Below are 17515 nucleotides of genomic sequence, written 5' to 3' on the forward strand. Positions count from 1 at the left end.
TTATTTATAACTTCCCTAGATAAGTCCGCATTTGAAGATCTTGATCTATCCTGCTTACAGTGGTTGGATATTCAAATTTTGGAAATAGGGCCCGGAGAGATAGCACAGCATTGTTTGCCTTGCAAGCAGCCGATCCAGGACCTAAGGTGGTTGGTTCGAATCCAGGTGTCCCATATGGTCCCCCATGCCTGCCAGGAGCTATTTCTGAGCAGATAGCCAGGAGCAACCCCTGAGCACCGCCGGGTGTGGCCCAAAAACAAAAACAAAACAAAAAACAAAATTTGGAAATAGAGCTACTGGAATTTCAAGAAAGCTGTATCTGGAAAAGTAAATTCAATGACCTGTGTGAAGCTCTTGAATGTATTGAGTGTGAAAGAGTGACAAATGAAATCACTGTTAACAGTTCTGAAAATTAAATCCTAAAAGCGTGGAATTCTCTGCCAGACAATATTAAGTCCATGAAAGCACTTGCTCTTCTTTCTTTACTTGGGTCATCCTATGCTTGTGAGTAGCTGTGTTTGGCTTTGAATCATATAAAATCTGATGTTAGAAACAGATTAACGGATGACATGAGTGCTGCATGTGTTGCTCTAAAATTAATGCACTATGAGCCAAGGATTGACAAGTTATCAGCATGCATGCAACAACAAAAATCACATTAATTTTTTACAGAGCATGCCCAATGCATATGTTTACATGAAGCAGTGTTTTCAGTTTGCAGTTAAAACACTTTAAAGTTCTTTAAATATTATTTAAAGATGTTATTTAAAAATGAGAGTTTACATGGTCCTGTTGTATTCCAATCTGGAATTTCCAATAAAAACAGTTGGTTTAATTGAAAGCTCTTTTGTTTTCTTTACATCATATTATTAGAAATGCAATAATTTAACTATTTTCAAATTTGATTGTAAATTAAAAAAATGTATAGACTCTTTGGGAATATACACCGAGTCTTGACACAGTTAACAGTTTTGGGCCTGGAAAGATAGCATAGCGGTGTTTGCCTTGCAAGCAGCCGATCCAGGACCAAAGGTGGTTGGTTTGAATCCCGGTGTCCCATATGGTCCCCCGTGCCTGCCAGGAGCTATTTCTGAGCAGACAGCCAGGAGTAACCCCTGAGCACCGACAGGTGTGGCCCAAAAAACAAAAAACAAACAAAACAAAACAAAACAAAACAGTTTTAAGAAGTTTATCTTTTTTTTTACTCAGGATATTTTTGACATGCTATGTAAATAATACATTTAAAATATATTGTGTAACTGAATCAAATTCTTTCTAAATTTATTAAATGGAATGAAATCATTAAAACATCATAAATTGGCAATAAATTGAAATGAAAACCAGATTAATTCTCTGTTAATACAAAGATTCCAACCTTTAAAAATGATGTTCAATAGTTCAGCCAACCTAATAAAGAGTTTTTAGATACTAAAATCTTGTTATTAAGGTTTAATTGATGTGCTGGCACTTTGAGGAAATTCTTTGGTTTTGTGCAGCAATTTAGGCACTCAGGCTCAAAAGATTAGCCAACACTGTCCTAGGGTCTCCAGACCACTGCTAGGAAATGTCCCTGGGTGCAGAGTTAGGAGTCAGCTGGAGGAAGACCAGGAATGGCCCCAACAGAAAACAAACCACACAGCCAGAGAAGGTGGGATGTGTGTGTGATTAGAAAGAGAGATGGAGGGAGAGAGAGGGAGGAAGAAAGGGAGAGAGAGCCCAAAGATTTGAGCACAGGCTCCACATCCTCTTGGCGCAACTTGTCCCCCAGCACTACAGTAAGACTGCAAAGAAAAATAAAAAATTATAACAAATAACACTTAAAAGGATTCTTTATCTCTAAAACAGCCATCCAAAATTATTTAAATGATCTTTCAAAGAAAAAGAGACCCCACTTGGGGAGATGTAGTACTTTAACAGGGGTTAAAGCCATTGCTTCAGGTGACTGACCTAGGTTTGATCCAGACACCACTAGGGTACCCAAGCACTGAACCAAGAAGAATCAATCCTGAGCAAGGCTGCATAGGGCTTAACACCCTCCCACCCCAATTTGGGTATCTTGGAGATAGCCAGAAAGCCCAAACCACACAAGGTGGGAAAGATGCAAAAGAGGAGCAAGGACCCTCCATTGTCAAGTATACTGATCCCTTCACAATGTGAATTTTATTTTCTCCCTCTTTTTTCCTCCCTTCCTTCTTGCTGATGCTGCACATGACCAAGGATCTGCCATGCCTGAATGTGGGGCTCACACTTGCATGACCATCAGGAGGTGCTTGAATCAGTGCCAGTGGGCAATCCTGGGTTGGCTCAGAGGGTCCAAGGCCAGGCAGGACCAGAGCTGAGATATGCCCCCTCCAAGACTAAGCTCAACAACTGCACTCTCTATTTCTGCCTCAGGGCAGGCTGAGTCTGGCACTGGGGAGAGAGGAAAGGGGCAGATACTGTCCTGCTCACTATTTACTGCCTTTCCCCCAGATCCAGCCTGTCAGCACTCCAGGAACCTTGCCACTTCCTCAGCACCTCCAAGCAAATTGTAATTCATAGCTGAGTCAGGGTGTGTCTCTGACCTCACAGAAGGATCCAGGTAGGGTGTGTCTCTTGCTCCCAGCAGGTGGTCCCACTCTATAAAGGCAGAACAAGGTGGGGTGGGCCATTTTCCATTTTCACCTGCCCTGCTAAGAGGCTTTCTCTCTCTCTAGCTCTCTTTCTCTCTCCCTTCCTCCCTCCCTCTTTTTCTCTCCCCTCTTCCTTTTTCCCCTTCTTGGGGAGGGCTACAGCTGAGATCATGGGGCTCCACATAACTACCAGGAAAAACAAGTACTGGCAAGCAAGGTGTCCAGTGCCCCAGATGCCAGAATGCCTGAACTGAGAGTAATCCTGGACAACTTCCTACTCCATGCTGCACCTCCTGGGAGCTTCCACAATAGGGAGGTGAGAAAAGGCCAAGCACTCTTTTTGCAGAGCACATGTCTGGGACTATGAAGTTCTTTCCAAGGACCAAGGAGACCAAGCACTGGCAGGCAAGGGGTCTAGAACCCTAGATGCCAGAAGGCCTCAACCAAGAGCAGGTTGGGCTTAACCATGGACAATTTGCCTGCTCTGTGCCACAGCTCCTGTGAGCCTCCCAAGCTGGAAGGTGAGGACAACACAGTGGTACTTGGGAGCATGGAAGAGCTGCAACACGGAAATACTTCCAGGACATCTGTATTCCATGGAATCTAAGGCCCTGTGCCCCAGATGCCAGTGGGCCTGAACAGAGAGCTGGCCTGGGCCTGGGCCATGGACAACTTCCCTGCTCTGTGCCACTGCACTTGTAAGAGTCAGAGGATGTTGCCCTAGGCTGTCTGTGCTACTCACATTGGCTGAAGGGATTTAATGTCCACATGAGGCCTGACACTTAGAGTATAGAAGGTCCCGTCTGAACCCCTTCTGGAGTTGTAGTAAACTCTGGAAGAGACCAAGCCTAGACAGAAGTCTAAAAGTCCTGACACAGAGGCCAGAGGGTCCTGAGTATTCAGAAGACAACAGGGGAGCTGGACAGACTGCAGAATCCTGGAGAATCCTAGGCCAGAAGGGCAGGATACTGGGGGAAAAAAGGAGGCCCCTGCAGTAGCCCCACCCACCTCTGTGTCTTGTTGACTGCCTATAGCTCAAGAGGCTGGTCTCTTACAAAGTGCTCTGAAGGGTGGGGATTCTTGGAGCTGCTAATGGAATAAAGTACTTTTTCCTAGTTTTGCTTGTGCTCATTTTTCCTGAGTTGGATGTGGTTTGAAGTTTTTCTTGGCTGGGTAGGAAGGAGGGTTGTGTCAGGATATGAATGACCTAGTCCAGAGGAAATCACAGCAGAGACAGCCCTCCTGGTTTCAAGCTATAGTCAAACTTCCCTGAAACTTGAATCCTGTCTCCTGTGACCCTGGCAGAGCTGCACCTAATCTAGAAGTTGTACTGAGAACTTGCCTGCAAGTACTAGAAATATCCCGGGGCCAGACATTTTACTTCTTCCCACAAACAAGTTTGTATAAATTAATGGGGAGGTATTTTTGTGGGAGGGGACATGTCTCAAACATCAGGCACTCATTCTTGGTCTTCTGAGAGGCTGGAGTGATTTAAGCAGAGCCATGAGCAATCTCTGAGTTGGGAGGAAAGCTCAGTATTGCCTTTTGTGGCTCAATGAAGTAAAAAGGTGTTTTTCAGTAAAGGAAAGTGGGAAAGGAGGAAGCACTCTGGTACCTTTTTTTTCCTACAAGACTCTTGTTCATAGGGCCGGGGAGATAGCACAACGGCGTTTGCCTTGCAAGCAGCTGACCTAGGACCTAAGGTGGTTGGTTTGAATCCCGGCATCCCATATGGTCCCCTGTGCCTGCCAGGAACTATTTCTGAGCAGATAGCCAGGAGTATCCCCTGAGCACCACTGGGTGTGGTTAAAAAAACAAAACAAAAAGAATCTTGTTCACTCAGTCACCCAGAGTCCAGAACCAGTGGCTGTTTCTGGGGTTTCAGGTTTGTGGTTGCCTCTGGCTTTTTTTTTTGTTTTTCAACGTGCTGGAGGTTAGAAGGCAAGAAAGATTGTTGCTTTTAAGTGTATGATGTCTGCATAGAACTGTTTTGGTTTGTGAAGAAAAGTGACAATGACAGGAGGTTAGGATGAGTTGGGAATAGAATCCTCCTAAAACAGGAAGTAAACTTAAGAGAAAGATACTGAGTGGTGATAAAAGAAAAGCTTGGGCAGTAGAGAAGATGTACAGAATTGCATAAAAGGATTACGGGCAGTGGCTAGGGTAAATGTTTACCATGCGCTAGAGGACTGTTGCCCCATTTGTTGGGTTCCGTTTTCACCTTTGTTGATTGTTTGAGGAACCGCAAAGAGCTCCCAGAATGAGAAATTGATTCCCATCCCCTTTTGTGGGGAGATCTTGGTCATATTTATCCGCAGCCAATAATCCACACAGACAAGAGGGTTAAGGGGTAAAAGGTTGGGTGAGGAGAGTCCTTTGTCAGCCTGCTGCTAGCTCCAAAACACCTAGAGCCAGCCAGCCAACTCTGGCCACCGACCCTGAACGCCTGGCCCCCAAGCTATTTATTTGGCTCTCAGCAGCGCCCCCACCTGGAAGGTCAAGGTGGGACAACAGGCAAAGGATAATCTTATGGAAATATTTTCATATACAACAGAGGACAATAAGGAGAACTTCTGGCTCAAGAAAGCAGATTAGAGCTATTTCTGAGCAGACAGACAGGAGTAACCCCTGAGTACCGCCGGGTGTGGCCCAAAAAACAGAGAGAGAGAGAGAGAGAGAGAGAGAGAGAGAGAGAGAGAGAGAGAGAGAGAGAGAGAGAGAGAGAGAGAGAGAGAGAGAGAGAGAGAGAGAGAGAGAGCAGACTAGGGACCTGAGCGATAGCACAGTGAGTAGGACACTTGCCTTCCACAGGGCTGAACTCGGCATCCCCTATGGTCCGCGAGCCTCCCTGAGCGATTCTGAGCGCAGAGCCAGGACGAACCCCTAAGCTCCTCAGGCAGCGGCTGGGAGCTTGTCCCAAAGACCCGAGAGCCCAGGCCAAGATCCCAAGTCACCTCCTACAGTAGACCTTGGCCGCTCCCCTTCTAAAAGCGCTGGGGAGCCTCCAAGACCCGGCGCTGGACTCGCCTAGGAAGTGTTCTGCACCATCCCCTGTAGCAGGACAGCCCCTGAAGAGGTTGACTGATGGAGGGATGGAGAATGAGGCCCTTTTCTTCCAGCTCGGAGCACGTGTCTGCCACCCTGTCTAGCCCACGGTTCTGAGGTGAAACGGCGGGTAAACAGCTCGCAGACAATCAGGCTCGTGGAAATATTTGCTTTATTCGGATGGACAAAACTGAAGTCCAAAGACTCCGATTCAGTTCCATCCAGCCAAAGCCTCTCGCCTTCCACAGACCCTTGCTCTTATAGTCCAGAGTCAGGTCCCACCCAATGGTGGGATCAGATACCAACCAATGGTGGAAGCAGAATCAGGTCCTACCCTGGGGTGGGGGCAGAATGCCAGGTCACACCCTAGGGTAGGGCACAATCACCTAATCAGATTAGGGTGAGCAACATAGTAATCCCCCAAAATATTTACATACACAACAATTCCCCCTTTTGTTTTTAGTAAACAAACAATATTGTCTACAATTATTAAAAGAAAAATTAGTCAATAATAAAAGAGCGGCTGTTTGCATAAGCGCATCACAGGAAAATGTAAAGAAAAACTTCTAACCTAAGCACAGGGTGTCTAAAACCAGAAACATGTATCAAGGAATCAACTACAAGCTCCTGAGAAGATAAATCTAAGACGTACATAGATCTTTCGAAGAGACACCAGAAAGGTTGTGTAGCAGGCAAGAAGAAGCACCTTTTCTTTATTTGTTGTTGTTGTAGGTGGTGGTGGTGGTCGTTTTTGGGTCACACCTGGCAGTGCTCAGGAGTTACTCCTGACTCCACGTTCAGAAATCGCTCCTGGCAGATACCGGCATTTGAACCAATGACCTTCTGCATGAAAGGCCAACGCCTCGCCTCCATGCTATCTCTCCAGCTCCATTTTTATTCAAGTTCAGGTAGACCAGAAAGCCCATCTTTGAGGGCATTGAACTAGGCCTTTATTTCGGAAGAAGTGGCACATACACCCTCTGCACAGTGGGGAGCCACTGCAATGATGATCAATAGATATCTGAACTTAGTCCAAGTTCTTAATCCGGTCTGAAGTCCATAAGATGTCTGAAATTGATGTCGACTATTTATAGATGGGAGCTTAAGTCACAAACCAAAACAAAATGTTTAAGGCAGAGACCCTCCCTGTGTAAATAAACAACTTGAGGGCCCATCCAAAATGGATGGAACCTTCTATAAACCTAGTATTTTGCCTATGATGCGCCCACGCAAAAAACCCTGAGAACAGACAAAAATATCATTTGGGAAATTATAGACAATAGTATATAACTCACAAACCTAAAGTCAAGAAAGCAAAACCTTAATGTAATACAACATCGATTCCTAATATTAAAAACTAAAATAGAAAAACATTAATTACGATAGTCAAAAGAAGCGTAGTACCAAACATAACTTCAAAGGATTACAGTTATAGGAAAAACAACAGATGTAATTTCTACAGAGTTCAATACCAATGTGTAAATATGAGGGGTCTGGGACTCCAAAAAGACCGGCAGAAGACACTTGATGGGTCTGGAAAAGCCGGTTGAAGCCTTGTACAGGAGATAACATCAAGCTGAATGAAGAAGGAAGGCCAGTACAGTCATCCATGTGTTGGGGCATCCCCAAGCGTTACATCATTACATCATAAGTTGGTTGGGCTTCTGTATTTCCTTTGGGATTGGTGCAATCTTGAGGTAGCCATTGTAGAAACGGTCAACAATAGCATTTTGTATGTGGATGGAAAACCAGAAATTCAGACAGCACAGTTTAACTGGGATCCAGAGACTGTGGGTCTTGTCCATGGATCTTTTCTCTGGTGTTACATTGTGACACAAATCCCAGGTGGCTTCATTTCCAACAAGTTTGCAGCATATATGGTGTAAAACTCCAACAGTCATGGATTTCTTCTTCCCGCCGAGATCAGGAAGCTTGTAGTTGTGGGTGAAGGAGATGGGTTGCACATGTGAAATCCTGAAAATTAAAATGTTAAGGACTAGGAAGAGAGAAGGAAGGATAAGGAAGACTAATTTGGGGAAGATAAAGTTAGGAAAAAGGAAACTATATACAAAATATGCAGAACAGACAGACACTAAACAAGACATACATACACAGACTTCACAAAAAATATGGCCATAACTCTCACTCATACTAAAAAATATTTGTTGGAAAGGATCCAAAATAGAGCAAAAGAAAAGAGAATTCAGCTGAATCAATTAAAAGCTCCTTAAAATGTAATAGCCGGCAATTGTTTAGATAAATCATTTCAAATTCACAAAAAAAATTTTTTTTTTTATGGTTTTGCCTAGCAGATCTGAAAGAGAATTTCATGCATAATACAAACATGGACAACTCTACTATACGTGTATATCAGTATATATACAAAGTTATTGTATAACAGTAACTTTATGATAATCAATCATAGGCAAGAAGCACTGTGAAGAAAGTCCACCTAAAATTATCATTATGTAAGCGTCTTAAAACCTAAATTGAGGGAAATAAAGCAATGATGTTAAAATAAAAAGAGTGAAAGTCGTTAAATGAGTATACCTAGAAAGAAAAACAACATTAATATGATGAGAAATTTCTCTTTCAGGTGAACCTTGACTAAATTAATTTGTAAAATTTCATGATTAACTGAGACCTAGAGCAATAATGAAATTAAGACATAAATCCATCCTACAAGGAAACACATTGGGGATTCATGATTTTCAATCTATATTCATTGATCATGCCTGTGGAAAGAATCCTAGAGCATTAATAGCAACTGATAAGGAAGTAAAATGATTATCTGGTGTTCATTGTAGATCTCTAAGAAGTATAAAACAGTATGTATGCTGCTGTGGATTTCACCAATGTATTAGGGACTTTTTTGATCTTCTTGTCATCAAAATTGATCCAGTGTTGTTTTGCAGCAATTTTACAGTATGAAGTACAGTGTCCATAGTGAACTTTACCATAATGGTTTGACACCGATGATAAGTTGTATTTCTTAATCTTGCTTTTATTCTCTGAAGTGAATTCCTCTAAATTGAGGTCTTCTAAAGGAAAATCTACATAAGTATGCAATTTTTTTATTTGTTTGCCATCAAAAGCAAAACGTTTCAAGTGTATTATAAGTACTGGTGGCAGTTTCCATAAGTACGTTTTCTTTGAAAAATCCCTTCTATTTTTGCAACTGTTGCACAGAACTTTGTTGTCATTTCTTAATTCTTCTTCTTTAAAAAATTCAGAGAGGCATTCCTGAAATATTTGCTTTATTCGGATGGACAAAACTGAAGTCCAAAGACTCCGATTCAGTTCCATCCAGCCAAAGCCTCTCGCCTTCCACAGACCCTTGCTCTTATAGTCCAGAGTCAGGTCCCACCCAATGGTGGGATCAGATACCAACCAATGGTGGAAGCAGAATCAGGTCCTACCCTGGGGTGGGGGCAGAATGCCAGGTCACACCCTAGGGTAGGGCACAATCACCTAATCAGATTAGGGTGAGCAACATAGTAATCCCCCAAAATATTTACATACACAACAATCCCCCACCCTCCCACCCCCATGACTGCTCTGGGCTACACGACAGTCCCTAGTCTTTCTGCAGCTGGAGAGCCTTGGAACCGCGTCCTGTCCCGTCCCTTCGCGGTCGTCAGCCCGCCCAGCGCCGCAATCCAGTGGCTTTCTGGGCTCTGCAAACCTGAGCCAAGAAGCCTAAAGCACTTCCCGCAGCCTTCCCTTAGCCAGGCCGCCCTCTCCCCGTCTGGCGGCTGCTCTGCATCTCGGAGTTGGACCAAACAGAACAGATGCAGATTCGAGGGCTGACCAGCCTTCTGGAAGTGGAGCGGTGGAGCTTCCACATCCTGCACCCGCTCATGGACACTCACTCGGTGGTGGGATAGTCGGGACGCACAGCAAAGGTGGGCCAGGAGCAGGAGTGAGCGTGGGGTGAGCGAGGTGCGGTTTGCAAGGTCAAAGCGCACTTTACCAGGGCGCTTTCGGTTTGGGGGAAGGTCAGGACCAATGGAGGGAGAGCTGGTTACTGGGTGGCTCAAACAGACCAGGATTTGGGGCTTACTAATGATGTATCTCTGGTCAACAGTCCCTTGACTATTGAGAAATGGTCAAGTAAGTTTACTGTAAGTAAACTTTTTACAATTTAAAGTAAGTAAACAGTAAGTCAGACTTACTGACTCATTCATCAGTGAATGAGAGTCTCTTTTTCCACACACACATAGCAGCACCGGTTATTCTTGTTCATTTTGATGTGTTTCAGCCTTACAGAAGACAATTTTGTTCTTCTGATGACCAAAGGATTCTGATGACAAAGCCTTCCAGCAGGTGCCCAACGTGGAAGCTCCCAATCTGGAATTTACAAGAGTTTCTAGTTGCCGTGCACTCTTAGTGCCCAGTTGATCTTCCTTATTGGATCATCTGAAGAATGAGCACTAACAAGTGGGCAAAGAGAAGGGAACAGAGGAGGTCTGTACACCAAGTGGGGCAAAGCGGCAGACTATATGTGCTGCATATGAAAATATTTCCATAAGATTATTCTTTGCCTGTTGTCCCACCTTGACCTTCCACGTGGGGGCGCTGTTGAGAGACAAATAAAAAGCTTGGGTGCCAGGTTTTAGGGGTGTTTCCAGAGTTGGCTGGCTGGCTGGCTCTAGGTTTTTTGGAGCTAGCAGCAGGCTGACAAAGGACACTCCTCACCCAAATTTTTCACCCTTATCCCTCCTGTCTGTGTGGATTATTTGCTGGGGATAAATATTACCAAGATCTGCCCCCGAAAGGGAACAAGGGGATGGGAATCAATTTTTCCTTCTGGGAGCTCTTTGCAGATACTCAAACAATCAACAAAGGTGAAAACGGGACCCAACAAATGGGGCAACATAGATGGAGTTTCCAGTGGAAGCTAGTTGGGCTTTGGCTCAAAACACCAGCTAAGAGAAAGTGAAATAGTTCCTTGTGCACAAGGCAGAGAGATGAAATTTTTCAGGCCAGCAATCCTGACCTCCAAGGAAGGACTTGCTCTCTGATTCAGAGAATAAACTGAAAAACTCTGAGCTATAATCTAGCAGGTTGATCTTCTCAACTCCAAGTGGGGCAGGGGCTTCCTTGAGATAGGAAATTGTAAGAAGGGTGAGGGGTGGGGTGTGAATAAAGCACAACCAGCTTCTACTCAATTCTCTGAAAAGGGGCAATTCATACCTCAGTCAGATGAGAGTCTGCTGCAATTTGCAAAGTTATTCTGCAGAATTGTGTCTACAAGGCCAACACTGAGTTGCTGAGTCTTAAAACAGAATTTTTTTCACAGAAATGTATAGTTTCCCTTACTTTCTTTTAATTTTTTGGGGGGGGTGGATTAGATAGTAAACTTGGTTTTATTTTAATTTTCACTTTTTGGGTGGTGTCATACCCAGCCGTGTTCTGTTGTACATGGCTTCTGTTGCAAGTCAGTCCTTTATAGGACTGACTGATGGAGGGATGGAGGATGAGGTGTTTCTCCTCCAGCTCAGAGCACATATCTGCCACCTGTTCAGCAAGAGGTTCTGAGGTGAATGTGGCAGTCAAGTTTCTGAAGATATCAGCTTTATTCCATGGATAAGGCTGAAGCCAAAAGCCCCAGAATCAGCCCCAGTAAAGAAAAGCCCCAGCCTTCCACAGACCCTTGCTTTTATACATCAGAATCAGTTACCACCCTAGGGTGGGAGCAGAATCAGATACCATAGGATGGTGGGAGTAGAATGCCAGGTCACACCCTAGGGTAGGGCACAATCACCGATCAGGGTAGGACCAGTAACATGATAATCCCATAAAAATGTTTACATACACAACAGTTTCCTGGCTAGATGCTTGGGCAGAGGGTTCCAGGAAGTTAAGGCCTCATATGCCAGGCAAGCTCTCTACCAGAGCCTCATTTCAGGAATTCAGGCTTCTAGACTGTGGGGTTGTTTTTTTTGTTTGTTTGTTTGTTTGTGTTGTTGTTGTTGTGGGCTTTTTTTGTTGCTGCTGTTGTTGTTTTCTTGTTGTTTTGTTTGAAGAACTAACTCAGGTGCTTTCTTCTGTCTAGTCAATTGCATTCTTTGTCATTAGAGGTTGTCACCAGCAAACATCTAAGCCTCAGCCTTCTCTACTGCCCAAGCTTTTCTTTTATCACCATCTCAGTATCTTTCTCTTGGGTTTACTTCCTGTGTTAGAAGGATTTTATTCCCATCTCTTTCTAACCTCATGTCATTGTCACTTTTCTTCACAAACCAAAACAGCTGCCATGCAGACATCACACACTTAACAGCAACTATCTTTCTTGCCTTCTAACCTCCATCACACTGAAAAACAAAAAACCCAGTACAGAGGCAACCACAAACCTGAAACCCCAGAAGCAGCCACAGGATCTGGGCTCTGGGTGACTGAGTGAAGAAGAATCTTGTAAGAAAGAAAGGTAACAGTGCTCCCTCCTTTCCCAGTTTCCTTTATGGAAAAGCACCTTTTTATTTCATTGGGCCACAAAAGGCAATACTGAGCTTTCCTCCCAACTCAGTTTGCTCATGGCTCTGCTTGAATCACTCCAGAAGTTGAAGCATGAGTGCCTGATGTTTGAGACCTGTCCCCCCACAAAAATACCTCCCCATTAATTTACATAAACTTTTTTGCAGGAAGAAGTAAATTGTCTGGCCCCGGGATATTTCTAGTACCAGCAGGCAAGTTCTCAGTACAACTTCTACATTAAGTGTAGCTCTGCCAGGGTCACAGGACACACAATTCAAGTTTCCAGGGAGGTTTGACTACAGCTTGAAACCAGAGGGGTTAGCCAGCTGTGATTCCCTCTGGACTAGGTCATTCATAAATCCTGGCCCACTTGAAGATGGGCCAACACTCCTTCCTGCCCAGCCCAGACAAACAAACTTCAAACCACACCCAACTCAGGAAAGATGAGCACAAGCAGAAACTAGGAAAAAACACTTTATTTCATTGGCAGCTCCAAGAATCCCCACACTTCAGAGCACTTTGTCAGGGATCAGCCTCTTGAGCTACAGGCAGTCAACAAGACACAGAGGTGGGTGGGGCTGCTGCTGGGGCCTCCTTTTTTCTCCCAGTATCCTGACATTCTGGCCTAGGATTCTCCAGGATTCTGGAGTCTGTCCAGCCCCCCTGTCCTCTCCTGAATATTCAGGACCCTCTGGGTTCTGTGTCAGGACTTCTAGACTTTTTTCTAGGCTTGGTCTCTTCCAGAGTTCACTGCAACTCCAGAGAGGGCTCAGACAGGTACTTCTGTGCTCAAAGTGTCAGATCTCATGTGCACATTAAATCTCCTAGGCCAGTTTGAGTAGCACAGAGAGCCCAGGTCATCATCCTCTGACTCTGACAAGAGTAGTGGCACAGAGCAGGGAAGTTATGTTGTCCATGGCCCAGGCTCAGGTCCACTGCCATCTGGGGCTCAAGGCCCGTTGGCTTCCAAGCCTTCTCCATACAGGTGTCCTGGAAGAATTTCCTTGTTGCAGCTTTTCCATGCTCACAAGAACCACCGTGTTGTCCTCACCTTCCAGCTTGGGAGGCTCACCGGAGCTGTGTCACAGAGCAGAAAAACTGTCTAACGTTAAGCCCAACCTGCTCTTGGTTGAGGCCTTCTGGCATCTAGGGCTCTAGACCCCTTGCTTGACAGTGCTTGGCTTCCTTGGTCCTTGGAAAGAACTTCCTTTCGTCGCTGATACCGTCGTCGTTGGCCCTGGGCCCCGGTGCCCTGGCTCGGAGCCACGGCTGCGGGCGGCTGAGCCCTGGGGGCGCCCGTTTCCCGGGGCGGGGACGGGACCGGGCGTGGTTCCGGCTGGCTCCTGGCTACAGATGAGACTTTCTGGCGTCGCGGGGCCCAGAGCATCTTCCAGGGGGGATTGCTGAGCAAGTCCCAGCCCTGATCCGCTCCGGGGCTCGGAACCTCCCCCAGCACCGGGTAGAAGGGGAGCGGCCAAGGCCCGTCGTCGTTGGCGGTGGCGCGAGGGTCGGGCTGGGGCTGTCGGTCGCCGCGTGCAGGCTCCCAGGCTTCCTTTTTGCCGCGGGCTCGGCCGCCACGTCTGCTCTGCCGGTCCTTGGCTCTGCCGCGGGCTCCGGGGCTGCTTTCGAACTGGGGGCCGAGTCCTATCAGGCCTCCGCTGCCAACGTGTCGTTGAAAGCCACGGGCCACCCTCCGGCCGTGTCCTCGTCCGACCTGGAAGGGCTCGGGGCTGCCGGCTTCTGGGAACCCGGGTCTCAGATCGACTCTGCCTCGCCCGTGTCCGACCGGGTGCTGGCTGGCTCCGACGTGCACTCTGCCTCGGCTTTCTTCGCCGTCGGAGCCGGTGCGCTCAAAACTGCGCCCCATGGCTTCCTCTGACGCTCAGCTGCAAGCAGAAGCTCAAGCTGGCAGAGCTGCGAAAGCACAAGTGGACAGCGGGGCTGCAGTCCGCGCCTTTTATACACGGCCAAAGTGGTCAGGGACACTGGAGAATTTGCTTCTTCAAACTGGAAATCCCCTGATGCGCATGTGCAAGTGGGTGGGCTCCCTGACAAGTGTTGTGTATGTAAACATTTTAATGGGATTATTATGTTACTGACCCTACCCTGATCCGTGGTTGTGCCCTACCCTAGGGTGTGACCTGGCATTCTGCTCCCACCCTAAGGTGGTAACTGATTCTGCTCCCACCATTGAGTGGTACCTGATTTGGGGGAATAAAATCATGGGTCTGTGGAAGGCGGGAAGCTTTTTTTTCTGGGCCTATTCTTAGGCCTTTGGCTTCGGCCTCTTCACGGAATAAAGAGCTGTTGTTTTGTTGTGTTGTGTTGTGTTTTTTTTTTGTTGTTGTTGTTGTGTTTTTTTGGTTCTTGGGTCCCACCCGGCATTGCTCAGGGATTACTCCTGTCTCTATGCTCAGAAATCGTTCCTGGCTGGCTCGGGGGTTGGGGGGATATATGGATTCCGGGATTCAAACCATCAACTGCTTTACCTCCATGCTATCTCTCCGGCCCCACAGAAAGTTTTCTTTCTTTCTTTTTTTCTTTCTTTCTTTCTTTCTTTTTTTTTTTTGTTTGTTTTGTTTTTGGGTCATATTCGGCAGCGCTCAGGGGTTATTCCTGGCTCTATTATCAGATATCACTCCTGGCAGGCTCAAGTGGCCATATGGGATGCTGGGATTTGAACCATCGTTCTTCTGCATGAAAGGCAAATGCCTGGGGCCGGGCGGTGGCGCTAAAGGTAAGGTGTCTGCCTTGCCTGCGCTAGCCTTGGACGGACCGCGGTTCGATCCCCCGTGTCCCATATGGTCCCCCAAGCCAGGAGCAACTTCTGAGCACATAGCCAGGAGTAACCCCTGAGCGTTACCGGGTGTGGCCCAAAAACCAAAAAAAAAAAAAAAAAAAAAAAAAAAAAAAAAAAAAAAAAAAAAGGCAAATGCCTTACCTCCATGCTATATTTCCAGTCCCTAAAGAGCTGTTTTCTTCGGAAGCCTGACTGCATGTTGGCTTTCTTCCCGACGCATTCACCTCAGAACCGCTGACTGAACAGGGTAAAGATGTATGGTCTGAGCTGAAAAGGCTTCATCCTCCATCACTCCATCAGTCAACCTCTTCAGGGGCTGACTTGTAACAAGGACTTTCTTTTTCTTTCTTTTTTCTTTTCTTTTTGGAGACACTTCTGCTCTTGAAATTGTTCTCAAGAAACTTATTCTGGGTCGGCGAGGTGGCGCTAGATGTAAGGTGTCTGCCTTGCAAGCCCTAGCCAAGGAAAGGTCGCGACCTCGGTTTGATCCCCTGGCGTCCCATATGGTCCCCCCAAGCAAGGGGCAATTTCTGAGCGCTTAGCCAGGAGTAACCCTGAGCAATAAAAGGGGGTGGCCCAAAAAAACAAAAGCAAAAAAAAAAAAAAGGAAATTTATTCTGTGAAGATCACCGGCAGCCTAGCATTAAAAAATTCCCTCACTTCGCCATCTAAATGCATGTAAAGACACACTGCATTAGAAACGCCGATGCCTGGGGCCAGGAAGGTGGCGCTAGAGATAAGGTGTCTGCCTTGTAAGCGCTAGCCAAGGAACGGACCGCGGTTCGATCCCCCGGCGTCCCATATGGTCCCCCCAAGCCAGGGGCAATTTCTGAGCACTTAGCCAGGAGTAACCCCTGAGCGTCAAACGGGTGTGGCCCAAAAACCAAAAAAAAAAAAAAAAAAAAAGAAACTCCAATGCCTGCAGGAAGCGGCTTCACCGTACAAACAATTCAAGGGAAGATCTCCTGAATTCAGTGGAGCGGGTGCCTGCTGCAAAGAGACAATGTGCTAACGCTCACTCTCAACTTTACAGATGACACACCTGAAACTCCATCTAATGTGAGACATCTGCAATAAACTTCATTGGCACCCCTTGATGGGCAGTCTCAACTTGGAAAAGTGCTGTTCCCTGTTAATCCGTCGAAAAATAAATGTCTTCTGTCAATCCATCGAAACAATGTCAAAGTGCCCCACCATGTAGAAATCATGCCCACAGTGCCATGTCCACAAGGAACTTTTTATTTAAAAGGGAAAATGGGGGAGGGAAAAATAAAAGAGAAAATGGCCATTTTAATTTTAATAGTTTTTATTGTTACCAAAGTGAATAACAAATCCTTCACAGTAATATTTAAGGTACATAATGCAATGAATCAAGGCCATTTTCACCATCAGGGTTGTCCTCCCTTCACCCTTTCCCAGCATGTTTCCCATATCTCCCTTCATTGCCTAGTGTGACTGTTCCCTCTATGTATAGCTTGTTGTATATAGCTTATCGATTCTGTTGTTGTTGACTTTGGGTTTGGTGTTTAAGTCTGATCATTTTTTATTTCCACTCAATGTTCATATGTCTGTTTGGTCCTGGTACCATTCATTTTTATTTTCCCCCTCAATTCATGAGGTAGAACAAGATGATTCAAGTTGTGTGGTTCTGTCGAATGAAGACAGAAAAAATGACAGAGAGAGAGAGAGAGAGAGAGAGAGAAGAAAGTCATAACAAAAATCAACAAACAACAATAAAAAATTTAATAAAAGTTAAAGGAAGGAGTGCTGGTGTGACAAGAATTTGTGCTTTCTTTTTTATTTTTATTTTTTGCATAGACACAGTAATATTGAGGAAATAAAGGGAATTCTCTTGGCCTAAGACAGTGCTTCTCAATTATATGTATCATGCCCCCTTAGGAAGAAGAAAACATTTTTGTGCCCCCCCTGCTCGACTGTAAATAGTATATTTATTAAAAATAATTTTAAGTCTACTGCCATACCACCCTGAAAGCGTCTGATCTCGTCTGATATTGGAAGCTAAGCAGGGTTGGCCTGGTAAGTACTTGGATGGGAAATCACCTGTGAATACCGGGTGCTGTAGGCTTAAAAAAAGAAAAAAATACTTTAACCTGCAAAACAAAAACAAAAATAATTAAAAAATAATTTTAGCTGATTTTTAATCAGCGGTGATGTGTGGATTAATGTCTACAAGGAACACGTTTTACAATGCATAGCTTTTGGAAGCGGGGTTTGAAGCAGGACACAGCAACTCTCAGCTCCAGAGACATATAGAGACATAAACACGGGGCTTAACTTGTTATGGTAGTGATTGGCAAGGTCAAACACTCCCCTTTAAGGAGCCTCGAGCCCCCCCTGGGGGGGAGCGCCCCACTATTTGAGAAGCACTGGCCTGAGAGATTCAGGGTTTCTCCACCCTTGAAGCATACTGTCATGAAACAACCACGGAACAACAATGAGACTTCATGCTCATTATCACATTCCCAAGGTCTTTTTATGTTGCCAGGAAACTTTCCTTTCAGTTGCTCCTCGAGAAACTTTTACACGCGGCTAACGCTGGCTCAATTCCTGGCATCCCATGTGG

General features: G+C 45.6%; 1 pseudogene; it reads left to right on the forward strand.

Moving 5' to 3' along the window:
- The first annotated feature begins 16899 nt into the window (after window positions 1-16899).
- Window positions 16900-17017, forward strand: LOC126002933 (uncharacterized; annotated as a pseudogene).
- Window positions 17018-17515: the final 498 nt, after the last annotated feature.

This window comes from Suncus etruscus, chromosome 2 (genome assembly GCF_024139225.1).
Source record: "Suncus etruscus isolate mSunEtr1 chromosome 2, mSunEtr1.pri.cur, whole genome shotgun sequence".
Lineage (NCBI taxonomy): Eukaryota > Metazoa > Chordata > Mammalia > Eulipotyphla > Soricidae > Suncus > Suncus etruscus.